This window comes from Lithobates pipiens, unplaced genomic scaffold (assembly GCF_037356315.1).
Source record: "Lithobates pipiens isolate NorthernLeopardFrog02 unplaced genomic scaffold, aLitPip1_a1.2 Scaffold_22, whole genome shotgun sequence".
Classification (NCBI taxonomy): Eukaryota; Metazoa; Chordata; class Amphibia; order Anura; family Ranidae; genus Lithobates; species Lithobates pipiens.
The window spans coordinates 253,576,351-253,592,427 of NW_027507784.1; the positions used below are offsets into that span (position 1 = coordinate 253,576,351).

At 45.2% G+C, this 16,077-nt stretch overlaps 1 protein-coding gene across 2 annotated transcripts in view; it reads left to right on the top strand.

The window, feature by feature from the left end:
- The window catches only part of TMC5 (transmembrane channel like 5), a 319,514-nt gene that overhangs the window by 196,102 nt on the left and 107,335 nt on the right, over positions 1-16,077 (top strand). The window lies entirely within an intron of this gene.

Below are 16,077 nucleotides of genomic sequence, written 5' to 3' on the forward strand. Positions count from 1 at the left end.
TTTAAAGCAGACATTTATTTACATGCACTCACATGCATTTCACTCCTGGAAAGCAGTGCTGTTCCCTTTTATAGAGTAAATGATATCACTGTCATGTTCTACCATGGAAAGCAGTATTACTCTGCACCCATGAGTACTGGGTAATAGACATGGTGTTGCCTGGGAATCCATGCACGCCTCAGTACAAATCCCTGCAGCTTTGCAAGGCCACAGGTGTAAACAGCAGCAATCTCTGTACATTGTACGACTAATGCCTAAACCTGTCAGCAAACACAAAATCTGACAGCATAAGATAGGTACCTGTATATGTTTAATACATGAATAGGGGAAGTTTATCATATGACATGTTTCACATACAGACTAAAAAAATAAAATAAAGCAGGCAGCTGAATGGTTAGATAAAATGCCAAATTGTATACACTTATTCAAGGATTTACTATTAAGTCCCACCACAGAACTGATTTCTAAATGTTACAGCATCACTGGAGGTGTTGCTTGTAGCAGCCAAACTAACAACCATGATTGCACCAATCTTCTTAAGGGCTAATATACACAAGCATCACACCCAAAAGAAAAAAAATACAGTACATTTGCAGCCAGGTGCTTTTGGGAAAAATTACTTAAATTTGTATTGTGTCTCAGATGTACTATGCATTTATGCTTCATTTCCGTTTACATTTATGTCTCTAGAGCGATCACCAGCAGGAGGAAGGAGGTTCTGGTTCCCCCTATATAGATCTTTAGTGAGACCTCATTTAGAATACTGTGCCCAGTTCTGGAGACCTTACTTACAAAAAGATATTGATAAAGATAGAACGAGTCCAGAAATGGGTAACAAAAATGGTGAAAAGTGTAGCGGTTAAAACATATCGTCTTCAGGAAATTAATATGTGCAGTCCGGAGAAAAAAAGGGAGAGAGGAGACATGAATGAAACCTTTAAATACTTCAAAGGGGTGAATAAGGTTCAGGAGGGCAGTTTTTTCAATATGAAACCAAAATCAAGAACACGGGGACATGACCTCAAACTAACTGAATGAAAGTTCAAAACTAATCTTAGAAGTATTATTTTACTGAAAGGGTAGTTGATGCTTAGAATAAACTTCCAGCAGGGGTAGTAAAACTTTCAACAGTAAATGGCTTCAAACAAGCTTGGGACAAACATCTATACTTTATACATTTTTATACTTTGGAAGGACCAGCAGGTGGTGCTGTTGTGCTGTTTGATTGTTGGCACGAATCCACAGAGCAGTGTGGTTTTTGAAAGGAAGGAAGGAAGTGTGTGTGTGTGTGTGTGCGTGTGCGTGTGCGTGTGCGTGTGCGTGTGCTACGGACTAGATCAACCCCCCCCGCGCGACCAGGAGAAGCGGTGGCAGGTGCAGACCGGATCAACTCCCCCCCTTGAGACCGGGAGAAGCAGTGGATGGGGATGACGGAGGACAGAGGAGGCGGTTTGACCAGGAGAGAAACCAAGGGGACCATGAGGTGACAGGTCTGACCAGGAGAACCTGCAGGTAAGTGTTCCGCAGACCGGAGGGGGAGAGTGACAGGCAGACAGGGGAGCAGTGGGAACAATATCAGGCAGGCTGACCAGGGGAGACCATAGGCTCCCTGACGTTTTGGCTTGTCTGACTATCCATTCCTGTTCCTGAACTCTGGCTGTTTGACTACGTTTACTCTGTTTACTTTTTTTATTATTATTAAACAAGTGTGATTTAACTGTACTTCTGTCTCAGTCAGATTCATGGTTTCTGACAGTAGGTAAAGGCCATGAATTCAGAAGATGCAGTCAATCCACTTGTTGGTAATATATTTTTCCAGATTGGATGAGCAGGTTCACCGCATGGATCAGTTTGCCATAGCGTTACAAATGCTCCTGAGTCACACGGCTCAGCTGGAAATCTCCCACTGTGGCTGCTCCGGTACAGCCTGCGTTGAAGGCCGTCCCTGCTGCTGCTCCTGTCTCTGTGCAGGCACCCGCCTCGAGTATTACTTCTATAAGAGGTATGTCTGGTTCTGCTCCACTTCCCCAGTTATTTGGGGGTGATCCAGTTCAATGCAGAGGGTTTCTCAATCAGGTTGAGATATACTTCGAAATGCTGCCCCAGGCGTTTCCCACGGACAGAAGCAAAGTAGGTTTTGTGATATCTTTGCTTTCTGAGAAAGCCTTGGCCTGGGCAAACCCTCTGTGGGAGATGCAAACGCCTGTTGTCTTGAGTTACCCTAAGTTTGTGGCTTCTTTTAAAAGGGTATCTGACGTTACCGCACGCAACGCTTTTGCTGCCAAGTGCCTCATGTCCATCAAACAGAGTACGAGAACTGTTGGCGATTACGCCATTGAATTCCGTACTCTGGCAGCAAAGATTGCTTGGAACAATGAGGCCCTCGTGGTCTCTCGGATACCATCAAGGATGAGATAGCAGCCCAAGTTATACCCACTGAGCTGGAGAAGTTGATCACGTTTACTATCCTCATTGACTCCAGACTCAGAGAAAGAGTCAGTCAGTGAAGGTGAACCCACGCACTTGGGTTTCACGCGTCTTTCTGCGGATAAGAGAACCTTTAGGAGAGGGAGAGGTGTGCCTTTATTATGGCCAGGCAGGTCACTTTTTGAAGTCTAGTCCTACCCGTCCAGGGAATGCCCGAACCTTGAGGTCCTGTCACGGACAGACCTTAGGTGGTGTTGTTGATAAGCCCCTGGTTTTGGTTACCCTTTCTTGGGCTGAGTCGTCCATCGAGATACAGGCTCTAACCGACTCTGGGGCTGCAGGCCTGTTCGTTGATGCTGCCTTTGTATCGAAGCACTCGATTTCGCTGTAGCTGCGTGACACTCCATTTGCCATTAGGGCTCTTGATGGGAGACCTCTACAGCCTGCCCATGTGAATCATGAGACTGTTCCGTTGCCCATGGCCGTAGGTGCTCTTCACTATGAGATAATCCAATTTCAAGTTATTTCCTCACCTAAGTTTCCACTGGTTATTGGTTATCCTTGGTTACAGAGGCACAACCCCTCTTTTGATTGGCTGTGTGCTGAGGTTCTCTCCTGGATGCTACAATACAGTAAGATATGCTTCCAGAAGGTAGCCAAGGTCCTGTGCACCTCCTAACTCTCCTCCCTGCCAAAGGAGTGCCGCGATTTTAGCAACGTTTTTGACAATGGTCACAGTTAGTTTGCCTCCACACCAGTTGTATGATTGAGTAACAGACCTTCAACCTGGTGACATATCCCCTAGTGGCCGGATTTACCCTTTGTTGGTCTTGGATGATAAGGCCATGGAGTATGAATCCTCATCACCTGCTGATACTGGTTTCTTCTTTGTGAAGAAGAGTGGTGAACTGAGACTTTGTATTGATTATAGGGGTCTCAATTGTTTCACAATTTAGAATGCCTATCCAATTCTATTGATTATGGAGTTATTTGACTGCCTCAAAGGAGCAATGCAGGCAATTATGAGTACCTCGTAATGCCTTTTGACCTTTGTAATGCCCCGGCAGTTTTCCCAGAATTTATTAATAATGTCCTCCGAGATTTGTTGCAGTTATGTGCGGTGGTTTATCTCAACGATATCCTCATATTTTCCAAGTCCCTGGAGAGCCACCACATAGATGTCTGTCATGTGCTTCAGAAACTAAGAAAAAAAACAATCTCTATTGTAAATTGAAGAAGTGAGAATTCCATCGTGAACAGGTTAAATTCCTGGGTTATGTCATTTCCACTGTTGGTTTTTATAATGGACCCAGAGAAACTTTCAGCAGTCCTACAGTGGCCCCAACGTCCTCTGCAGTGTTTTCTTGGCTTTTCCAACTATTATCGGAAGTTTATATGTTATTTGTGTCCTTAAATTCATTTGTAACCCCCCCCTCCCCTAAAATGTGTACAAATGTTATGTGTGTCCTTAAATTCAGGCAGAGTGCTGGAGGCTTTTTTGGGCCATCAGAGGAGGTGAAGAATCTGATAAGTGGGCCTTATATTTTTGTCTTTAAATACTCCTTAAAATAAATATTAAACTGATGCTGTGCAAGAATGTTTTTTGTGTAATCTGCTTGCAATGTTACGTGCAAAAGTACTTATATTTTATTTCTTGTTTGACTCCACAGTTTCCTTCAATGCCACAGGAATGGCAGACTGTGGCCTCCCATTTTTCTGACCGTTGGGACTTTCCCAACTGTGGAGGGGCTATAGATGGGAAGCATGTCCACATTGTGCCACCACCCCATTCGGGGTCTTACTATTATAACTATAATGGGTTTAATAGTGTAGTGTTAATGGCGGTGGTATTGGCACACTATGAGTTCCTCTGTGTGGAAATGGGGAAGAATGGTCGGATGGAGGAGTCTTCGCCCAGGTGGAGTTTTACCAGCGTCTCCAGCCTGGTGGTCTGGCATTGCCAACTGATGTGGATAATGTGGAAGGACTCCCCTTCGTCTTTATTGCAGATGAAGCCTTCAGTCTGGGCAGGCACCTAATGAGGCCATTCCCCCAAAGGACCCTCACTCCGGAGAGGTGGGTTTTTAACTACCCGCTGGCCAGAGTGAGAAGAGTCGCTGAGAATACCTTTGGGATAATGGCAAGCCAGTTCCATCTGTTTCTGACAGCAATCCATATGGCAGTCTACAAAAACAACCATATCATCCTATGCTGCTGCATATTGCACAATTATTTAAGAAAAAATTCATGTAATTATATAGCCTCAGTTGGGCCTGGGGCCGGACTTATTATAGAGAATCCCCTGAGGAGCCTGGATACTGGCTGTACTGGCTTGGCCCACCCCCCCCCCCCCAAAGCGCCTGTGAAGTTCAGGAGAAATATGTAATTTTTTTTATGGATAGGGGGGCCATTGCTATGCCAGACAATATATAAAAAATATTTTAATTAAAAAAATATTATCTGATAATATTATCTTGAAAGTTCTTTATTGCTTGTGTTTCTTTTTGGCTGTCTCCTAGGTTCTCTTAGTGCACTTGTAGCGCCAAGTGGATTTTCCTTTAGGAAATAAGCCCCATTGTCACTATAAACACAAAATTACTTACAAAACTGGTATTGAGCATTGAAAGAAAGAAGAAGCCACACATTATCAGCCACACAAGTGCGTTAGAATTTTTTTTAGAAAAATATATTTTTTTCTCCATTTTTTTTTTTTCTTTTTTAGAAACAGGCACGTTTTAAAACATAACATACACAGCTCTGGAACTTACAAAGTTCAACGTATAAAAACTGAAGGCAATATCAGACATTATAGTGTCAAAAATGTATTGATATTGCCTTCATCAGATGAGGCGATGTCACCCCTGTAAAAGACACATTTTGAAGATGCACACAAATTGGGAGTCCAAATGGGTGTTTCCCTCCTGATCACATGCCTAATGTCAACATGTGCTATTTTTCATTATGGGAGATCAATGGACGTGTTTTGGGGGTGCAACCCCTTCCTCTCGCCTACTAGAGTTACGAGGAAGGGGTTGCACCCACAAAACGCGTACATTGAGATCCCTGATGGCAGATAGCACATGTTGACACACCGTGGGCATCTTCAAAATGCGGCTTTTAAATTGTACAAAAAAACAATTTGTTTGTTTAGTCCAACAAATGGGAAAATGGATGGGATTTGAAAGAAATTTATATTCTCCTCAACACATCTATCATGTTCTTCATTTGTTGTTCCATAACATTCAGTTTATTCCTAATAATGATAATAATGATAATAATTTCCCCATTCCACATCATGATGTCACGGATGAGCCTTTGGGTGCTGTCACTAGTGAAGGGTTCAGCTTGCTGTTACACAACCAGCACATCACCTAAAAATTGGTTAAAAAACATGTATAAGAAATATGCAGGCATACATAGATTACCTGAAGATGGGGTGTCAGACACACACCTGTTTGAGTGGCAATCTCGCCCACTTCCTCCACCTCTCCTTCCTCCAGATCCCTGGGGGGTCTTGGTCTGATTTCCCTTTCTTGGTGATGTGGGAGGTCCCTGGTGTCCTCTGAGTGGTGTCCTCCGAGTCTTTTCTGCCCTATGAGAATGAAACAAAAGGTATACTTAGCACAGAGATATTTGAGTCCAGAAATAGGAATATGAAACATTGCTTGGAAGTGGTGTACAATTGTCTGTTTGAGTTCCAAGTTGAAGACATCATTAATTCCCTTTTAACCAAGATGGAATACTTACCTTTTTTGGACAAGTTTCATAGATGGAGACACACTAGTGCTCCTCAGTCCAGATGCGTAAACAGCTGCTGAGTGTCCTCTCCTTACATTCCACTGAATTAAGTTTGCAGTTCATTCTAATTTCAAATTATATACAGAATACTCAAGCGCTGATACAGAAGAAATATATATATATATATATATATCAAAAATTACTTAACAAAAAAAAGCTGCACCAAAAAATAGTGATCCCTCACTTAACCACTAGAGATCCGCGCTATATACCTGCTTTGCTGGGACTACGTCTATTGACGTGGTCCCTTGCACGAGCGGCCTGCGCGCCCCCTGAGGGGTGCGCGCGGCGCGCTCTGTGATCCGCGAGTCTATGAGACTCGCCTGATCACGGATCCGAGCAAGGGGTCGATCCCGACCCCTTACTATGTGATCAGCTGTCAGCCAATGACAGCTGATCATGTGACAAAACAGAGCCGGTAATCGGCTATTTTTCCGATCACCGGCGCCCGTGATCGGGACATCAGTCCCTATCACGGCCAACTTATCACTGCCCACCTGCCCCCTGCCAGTACCAGCCAGTTATTAATAAAAGTGCCACCCAGCAGTGCCACCCATCAGTGCCCATAGTGCCATACATCAGTGCCATACATCAGTGCCCACAGTGCCATACATCAGTGTCACCTATCAGTGCCACCTATCAGTGCCCACAATCTGCCTCAACAACAGTGCTGCACCTCAGTGCCACATATCCGTGCCCATCAGTGTCATCTACCAGTGCCCATCAGTGCTGCCCATCAGTGCCCAGCAGTGCCACCTATCAGAGCCACCTATCAGTGCCACCTATCAGTGCCCATCAGTCCCATCAGTGGTACCTATCAGTGCCCCTTAGTGTCACCCATCCGTGCCACCCATCCGTGCCACCCATCCGTGGTATCTTATCTGTGCCCATCAGTGCCGCCTTACCTGTGCCCATCAGTACTGCCTTATCTGTGCCTATTGGTGCCACCTTATCTGTGCCTATTAGTGTCGCCTTAACTGTGCCTATCAGTGCCCACCAGTGCAGCCTATCAGTGCCCACCAGTGCCGCCTATCAGTGCCCACCTCATCAGCGCATTTCAATGAAGGAGAAAAATGACCAGTTTGCAAAATTTTATAACAAACTATTAAATATGATTTTTTTATTTTTTTTTATTTTGCATCTTTTTTTTGTTTGTTTAGCAAAAAATAAAACTCCCAGCTGTAATTAAATACCACCAAAAGAAAGCTCTATTTGTGGGAAAAAAATTATAAAAATGTCATTTGGGTACAGTGTTGTATGGCAGCGCAATTGTCATTCAAAGTGCATCAGCGCTGAAAGCTTAACCACTTCAATACAGGGCACTTAAACACCTTCCTGCCCAGACCAATTTTGAGCTTTCAGCGCTGTCGCACTTTGAATGACAATTACGCGGTCATGCTACACTGTACCCAAATAAAACTTTTATCATTTTTTTCCCACAAATAGAGCTTTCTTTTGGTGGTATTTGATCACCTCTACGTTTTTTTTTTTTTGCGCTACAAATAAAAAAATACCGAAAATTTTGAAAAAAAAAATGTTTTTTTTGTTTCAGTTTCAAAACGTTGTAAATAAGTACGTTTTCTCCTTCACTGATGGGCACTGATGGGGCTACACTGATGGGCACTGATAAGGCGGCACTGATGGGCACCAATGTGGCACCAATGAAGTGGCACTGATGAGGTGGCATTGATGGACACTGATATGTGGCACTGATAGGCGGCACTGATAGGCGGCACTGATGGGCAGCACTGATGGGCGACACGGATGGGCGACACGGATGGGCGACACGGATGGGCGACACGGACAGACACTGATAGGTGGCACAAATTGGCACTGATAGCTGGCATGGATTGGCATGGATGGGCGGCACAGATGGGTGGCACAGATGGGCATGGATAGGCGGCACAGATGGGCATGGATAGGCGGCACAGATGGGCATGGGTGGGCACTGATAGGCGGCACAGGTGGGCACTGATAGGCGGCACAGGTGGGCACTCATAGGCGGCACAGGTGGGCACTCATAGGCGGCATTGGTGTTATACTATAGTAATGGATGCCAATCAGTGCCAAACAATAATGCATGCCAATCAGTGATGCCCATTGTGGGCACTGATTGGCATCCATTATGGGCACTGATTGGCATCCATTGTGCTGACTGGCATCCCTGGTGGTCTAGGGAGGATTACCTTTTCCCTGGTGGTCTGGTGGCGTCCCTGGTGGTCCAGTGTGGGCATCCTCGGGGGGGCTGTGCTGATAATCGATCAGTACAGACCCCCCCTGTCAGATGAGCAGCCGATCGGCTCTCCTCTACTCGTGTCTGACAGACGCGAGTGAGGGAAAGCCGATCACCGGCTCTTCCCATTTACACTGTGATCAGCCGTGATTGGACACGGCTGATCACGTGGTAAAGAGTCTTCGTCGGAGACTCTTTACCGAGATCGTAGTTGCTGGGTGTCAGACTGACACTCTGCAACAACGATCGCCGCGATGCGTGCCCCCGGGGGCGCGCAGCGGCTCATAATCCTGATCACGTCATATGACGTCCGGTCAGGATTATGAAACCACTTTGCAGCCGTCAATTGCCTATAGGGTGGGCGGCAAGTGGTTAAAATTGGTCTGGGCAGGAGGTTGGTTTAAGTGCCCAGTAAGCAAGTGGTTAAGCAATGTTACATTTTGTAAAATATATTAGTGCGCTAAATTCAATCCTGAGCATTCAGATCAAATCAAATATCCTTGTATCTATACTCAATATAAATACTTAATGATCCGAATCTTCACAATTAAATATTATATCCCTGTGCATATAGATGCCTTATAATAAATAAACCAAATTAATACCTGCGATTATTTACATCTAATGATGCAAATATAAAGTGCTTAAGTGCATAAGGATATGTGCAAAAACAAATGAATCCATATAAAGTGCTTACGTGCATAAGGATATGTGCAAAACAAACAAATTCTTGTAATTAGCTGCATAAACTTCATGCAAATATAAAGTGCTATGCGTGCTTCAAGATGGTGAATATACACCCAAATGAAGCCATATAATTATTTGTATATAAATAATAAAGTGCCTTTGTGTATAGAAAACCTATTGCTCAATAATTATTTACCCAATATACAAGCAATACCAAATGAATCAAACAAAATCATTAATCAACACTTGAACATCCAATGTTTCTGCAATCAGGTGCAATTCTTTTCTGTGCACTCGTCTCTTTATAGCTTCATAACATAGTGTGCTGATCTCTTTACAACTTCATATATACTCCACAATTGCTAATATATCTTGTGAGCCTCAGTAATTTCAATCCTATCCATACATTCTCATCGCTGCCTATGGTTGATATAGCGTTTTTCCTTCCTCTTTATCTGGAACTCACTGCACCATTCGTGGACATGTAAAGAAGGAAAAGAGAACCCAGGATAGTGTTTTATTGTAACATGGGATACCACTGCACTACCTTTAGTAATCCTACTCACGAAACCAGTTGAAAACATAAGCCTCAGCTAGAGCGTCAGATTGTACTCCTCCTCACAGCCTCCCTGCACACCAAAGGCTCAACGCCACTTGGCTCCTCCTCACGACGCATTGCGTCACAGGTCACGTGACATTCTCAAGGGAAATGAGCCCAGTGACGCTTGTGGAGGATTTTAAAGCCGCTTTGTTTTTGTGGCATTTTTATTTTTTATTTTAATTTTATTTTTCATATTTATTTTAATTTTTATTTTATTTATTTTAATTTTTATTTTATTTTTAATTTTATTATTTTTATTTTTTCATTTTTATTTTTATTTTTATATTTATTTATTTTTTTAACAAGGGACACCGACCTCCTTGAAGTTAATAAAAATACAAGATAATAATATTATTGTGGTAACTTTTTGGACACACAAGTACAGGTGGGGTCTCGCTACTCCGCCGCTGTCATTCGGCGAAGCCGCGATGACGTCACTCCCGCGCATGTGCACGGGAGCCAACATGCGCGCCATCTTCGTCATTGACGGTGCCGCGCTCAGTGCGCCTTTACGCCGCCGTCTACGGCGCATGCGCCGTAGACAGCGGTGCCTGTCTTTCGACAAATATCTCCTAAACCGTGTAGGTTTAGGAGATATTTCTTGGACCTACAGGTAAGCCTTAATCTAGGCTTACCTGTAGGTCAAAGTGTGTTGTAAGGGTTTACAACCACTTTAACATGGGCAGAGTTTGCTCACAATAGTGTCTTGAATTTTGCTGCCCAATTTTCCCCATTTATGGTGAACTATGGTTTCCAACCTTCCATGTTGCAATGTTCCATGACTCTTTTGGTCCGCAGTATTCCTGCGTTAGAGGAGCATCTTCGTGGTCTTCATTCCACTTGGGCACAAGTCCAGGAGGCTTTGCGACATGCTAACGATAGGTACAGACTCCATGCTCAACGCAGACGCCTGCTTGCACCTTCCTACCAGCTTAGGGACAGGGTCTGACTGTCATCTCGCAACCTCTGACTTTGTGTTCCCTCTCTGAAGTTTGCAGCTTGGTTTATTGGGCCTTTTCGTATTCTTCGCAGGATTAACCCAGTGGCTTACGCACGAGACCGTACTTCTAATATGCATATCTCAAATGTATTTCATGTCTCATTATTAAAACCTTTGGTCTGCAACCGCTTTACCACCTCAGTGCCATGTCCTGACCCTGTTCAGGTTGAGAACCATGAGGAGTATGAAGTACAGTTCATTGTTGATTCCCGTAGGCGCGTACAGTACCTGGTGCATTGGAAAGGGTACAGTCCGGAGTAACGCTCTTGGGTCCCATCCTCAGACGTACATGCCCTTGTCCTCCTCCATGATTTCTGTAGACATTTTCCCCTCAAACCTGGTGGTTGAGGAGGGGGTACTGTCAGGGCTGGGCCTAGCCCTTCCTTCTCTGAGCTGGCTGCTCAGCTGTCGGCTAATTGCCAGCTCCTTTCTCTCCACAGTGACTCACCTGTTGATGATCCTCCTCGTCGGTCCTGCCTACTTAAGCTGTCCAGTCCTGATGATCTCTGCCTTCACCTGGGTCACATCTCTAGGGACGCTCTCCTGTGTTCTTGTTAAAGACTTGCTTGACTGACATTCCTGCTGGCTCCCTGACATTTTGGCTTGTCTGACTATTCATTCCAGGTCCTGAACTCTGTTTGTTTTGACTACATTTACTCTGTTTTCATTTTTTTATTATTATTAAACAAGTGTGATTTAACTGTACTTCTGTCTGTCTGATTCATGGTTTCTGACAGTACTTAAGTGTTGTGTGTATCTAAATAATGTGTGTGTGTATTGTTAGTACCTGAGTATTGTGTGTGCCTATGTATTGTGAGTACTAGGGATAAGCCAAACACCCCCCGGTTCGGTTCGCATCAGAACTTTCGAACGGACCGCAAATTTGTACGAACTTTAGAACCCCATTGAAGTCTATGGGACTCGACTGTTCGAAATAAAAAGTGCTAATTTTAATGGCTAATATGCAAGATATTGTCCTAAAAGGGGTTTGGGGACCTGGCTCCTGCCCCAGGGGACATGGGTCAATGCCTAAAATGTTTTTAAAAATAATATCAGTTTTGGCGGGAGCACTGATTTTAATGACGATTAAAGTAAAAAAAAAGTGAAATATTCCTTTAAATATCGTGCCTGGGGGGGGTGTCTATAGTATGCCTGTGAAGTGCCACGTGTTTCCCGTGTTTAGAACAGTCCCTGCACAAAATGACATTTAACGGAAAAAAAGTTATTTAAAACTGCTTGCGTTTTTAATGTAATATCTGGTTCCGGCAATATGGATGAAAATCATTGAGAAAAATGGCATGGGTAGCCCCCCATGCGCCATTACCAGCCCCTTTGGGTCTTGTACGGATATTAAGGGGTAAGGATGGCCGAACGGTTCACCCGGCGGTCGGTTCGCGGCGAATTTCGGCTGTTCGCGGTCCGCCCGATTGGCGGACTATTGCCGCTGTTCGCCCGGCGGACTTACGTGTTTACTGTGTAAAAGAACTTTGACCTATGATGACACATCCATCATGGGGTACAGGACAGCCAATTGAGACATTACAGCACTTGGACATTCCCCCTAACTTATAAATAGACCCGATCCGGCGGCCATTTTACATTCTTTCTACTGTCACTATAGGGAGAGGTTGCTGTGTGGAGCAGGGAGAGACTGCAGTGACCCAAATCGCTAGCTTTTAGGTCCACAAAAGTTCTTTTAAGGACTGGTATGGTATAGGTGTAGTTCAGCATATAGGTTTGAGGCACTGCTATTCAAGTCATTGTTGCAGATAGGGACAGACAGGACGCTGTGTGCTGCAGAGAGGGACAGTCAGTTTAATCATTAGCTGTTACTATTAGGTCCACAAAAGTCCTTTTCAGGACTGGTATGGTATAGTGGTACAGGATATAGTTTTGAGTGCAGTGCTATTCAAGTTATTGTTGCAGCAGCCTGTGTTTTGTCAGTTTAAATAGGGACAGACAGGAAGCTGTGTGTAGCAGTGAGGGACAGTCAGTTTAATCATTAGCTGTTACTATTAGGTCCACAAAGGTCCTTTTCAGGACTGGTATGGTAAGAGGCTTGTACACGTATAATATTCTTTCTTCCAAATATAGAAAGAATATTATACTTGACTGCTGCCCTTCTGCTGCAGTAGTCCTTTATCAGTATAGGGACTGAGGTACAGTCTGCTAATCATTCACAACCTACTAGTTCCACAAAGGTCCTTCTAAGGACTGGTAAGGTATAGCGTTCTACAGTATATAGGGTTGAGTGAGGTACAGTCTGCTAATCCTTAAGGACTGGTATAGGTCCACAATATATAGGGTTGAGGTGCACTACTGCTGACTGCTGCCCTATTCTGCAGCAGTCCTTTATGAGTATAGGGACTGAGGTACAATCTGCTAATCACAACCTCCTAGTTCCACAAAGGTCCTTCTAAGGACTGGTAAGGTATAGTGTTCTACAGTATATAGGGTTGAGTGAGGTACAGTCTGCTAATCTTTAAGGACTGGTATAGGTCTACAATATATAGGGCTGAGGTGCACTACTGCTGACTGCTGCCCTATTCTGCAGCAGTCCTTTATCAGTATAGGGACTGAGGTACAGTCTGCTAATCACAACCTACTAGTTCCACAAAGGTCCTTATAAGGACTGGTAAGGTATAGTGTACTACAGTATATAGGGTTGAGAGAGGTACAGTCTGCTAATCACAACCTACTAGTTCCACAAAGGTCCTTCTAAGGACTGGTCAGGTATAGCGTACTACAGTATATAGGGTTGAGTGAGGTACAGTCTGCTAATCCTTAAGGACTGGTATAGGTCCACAATATATATAGGGTTGAGGTGCACTACTGCTGACTGCTGCCCTATTCTGCAGCAGTCATTTATCAGTATAGGGACTGAGGTACAGTCTGCTAATCACAACCTACTAGTTCCACAAAGGTCCTTAAGGACTGGTATAGGTTTACTATTTGGTGTGCAGTATATAGTTGTGTAATACACGTATAAAATACTTGCACATATAGAAAGCATAGTATAGTGCGTTTCCACTGTGCAGCATTGTGACTGCTGAGCGGTTCTGCAGCGATACTACAAAGAGTGACAAACGCGATCCAAAAAGTATTGTAACTGGTGTGATAGACCAGTGGCCCCCAAAAACAACAGATTGAAGCGGGGTGTTATATACCTTTTTCCACATACATACTGCACTTCTGTAGAGAGTTTTGTCACAGGGTCATTTAAAAAATGACAGGCAGAGGAAGAGGCAGGCCCTTCTGCAGGGATGGTAGGGGTAGGGCAGGAGCAACAGGCTTGAGCCAAAGTGGTAAATTGCAGAAGGTGCGTGCGATTACGTCAAAGGAAGCACCAGAATTGGTTGAGTGGCTCACTCAGCCTTACTCCTCTGCACCCTCCTCATCCTCTCGATCTGCACCCTCTTCTTCACTCTCTGCTATGTGCACCCCCAAAGACACTACCACCAACAACACCACCACCACCACCACCACCACATACCTTCCGCTTGAGTCACAGGAATTATTTTCTGATCCATATCAAGACATTTCTGATGCGCAGCCACTCTTGGCATTGGATCAGGAAGAGGAGGTAGCAACAACCGCCACTCAGCAGTCTGACGACAGTACCCAGATCAGCCCAAGGAGGAGGTTGGTCACCGGTGTTGCTGCCTACTCCGAGATCTCTAATTATAGCGGTGGGGAAGGTGACGTCAATGATGACGTGTCTAGTGATGTCATGTGGGTGCCCACAAGAGAGGAAGAGGAGGGGAGTTCAGAGGGAGATATGGACCAGCAGATAGGGAGGAGAAGCAGGAATAACTTACATTGCACAGGAGGGACAAAGCAGGACGCCGGCACATGGCTCCGCAGTGTGGGCTTTTTTTAACGTGTCCGCTGCTGACAATAGTGTTGCCATCTGCAATCTTTGCAGTCAACGCATTAGTCGCGGTAAGCCCAACACTCACCTAGGGACGACCGCCTTAAGAAGGCACATGAGCTGCCATCACCGAGCCCAGTGGGAGCAACGAAACACACAAAGCCACACTCCAGGCTCTCACCGTCCAGCCTCGTCTTCTACTTCTCCTTCTCCTCTCTCCTCACAATTGTCCTCCACTCCACCTTCCATCACGCCAAGCTCACGTTTTTCTGAAAAAAGGCAGTCTTCCGTGGGCCTAATGTTCGAGCGTAAAAAAATGATGACGCCGGATAACCCTCTTGCCCAACGGTTGATGGCTGGCTTGTCAGAACTGATAGCCCGCCAACTATTGCCATATAAACTGGTGGGCTCGGAGGCCTTTCGAAAATTTGTGGCCATTGGAACACCACAATGGAAGGTCCCAGGAAGGAAGTATTTCTCACAGAAAGGCATCCCAGAGATATATGGCCATGTTCAGCGGCAAGTCAAATGTATCTCTGGCGCACAGTGTCGGTGCCAAGATACATCTGACCACAGACACGTGGTCTAGCAAACACGGGCAGGGAAGGTATATCACTTTTACTGCCCACTGGGGGAACCTTCTGACGGCCGTCAAGCATGTAACCCGTGGCACCCGTGTAGATTTGGTTTTACCACCATGGATTGCATGCAGGCCTGGTTCTTCTTCTTCTCCTCCTCCTACTCCATCCTCCTCCCTCTCCTCCTCGGCTGACTCCTCCTTTTCCGCTTCTAGCGTCTCTTCAAGCTCCCCAGAACCTATTCAACATGCCAGGTGAGACGTTGCCATGCCCTGCTGCGTCTGTTGTGCCTGGAAGCCAAGAGCCACACTGGCCCGGCACTCCTTTCAGCTTTGCGTTCACAGGCAGATCAGTGACTAACACCGCTCAATTTGACAGTTGGTAAAGTGGTGTGTGACAACGGTGCCAATCTGCTTAGCACATTGAAACAGGGCAAAATTACGCATGTGCCATGCATGGCACACATCTTAAACTTGGTCGTGCAGCGATTCCTTGTCAAATACCCTGGGGTCCAGGAGATCTTGCGGCAGGCAAGGAAAATCTCAGCCCATTTCAGAAGATCTTACACGGCCATGGCTCGCCTTGCTGACATTCAGCGGCGACACAATCTGCCGGTCAGACGTCTTATTTGCGATTGCCCGACGCGATGGAACTCAACCTTCTATATGCTTGATAGGCTGCTCCAGCAGAAACGTGCAGTTAACGTCTACCTGTATGAACTCTGCGGCAGAACAGGTTCTGGGGAGCTGGGTTTTTTTTCACCACGCCAGTGGCTGCTCATGCGCGACGCATGCAGACTTCTTCGGCCATTTGAGGAGATCACCAAACTGGTCAGTCGCAGCCATGGCGCCATCAGTGACATGGTACCTTATGCCTTCTTTA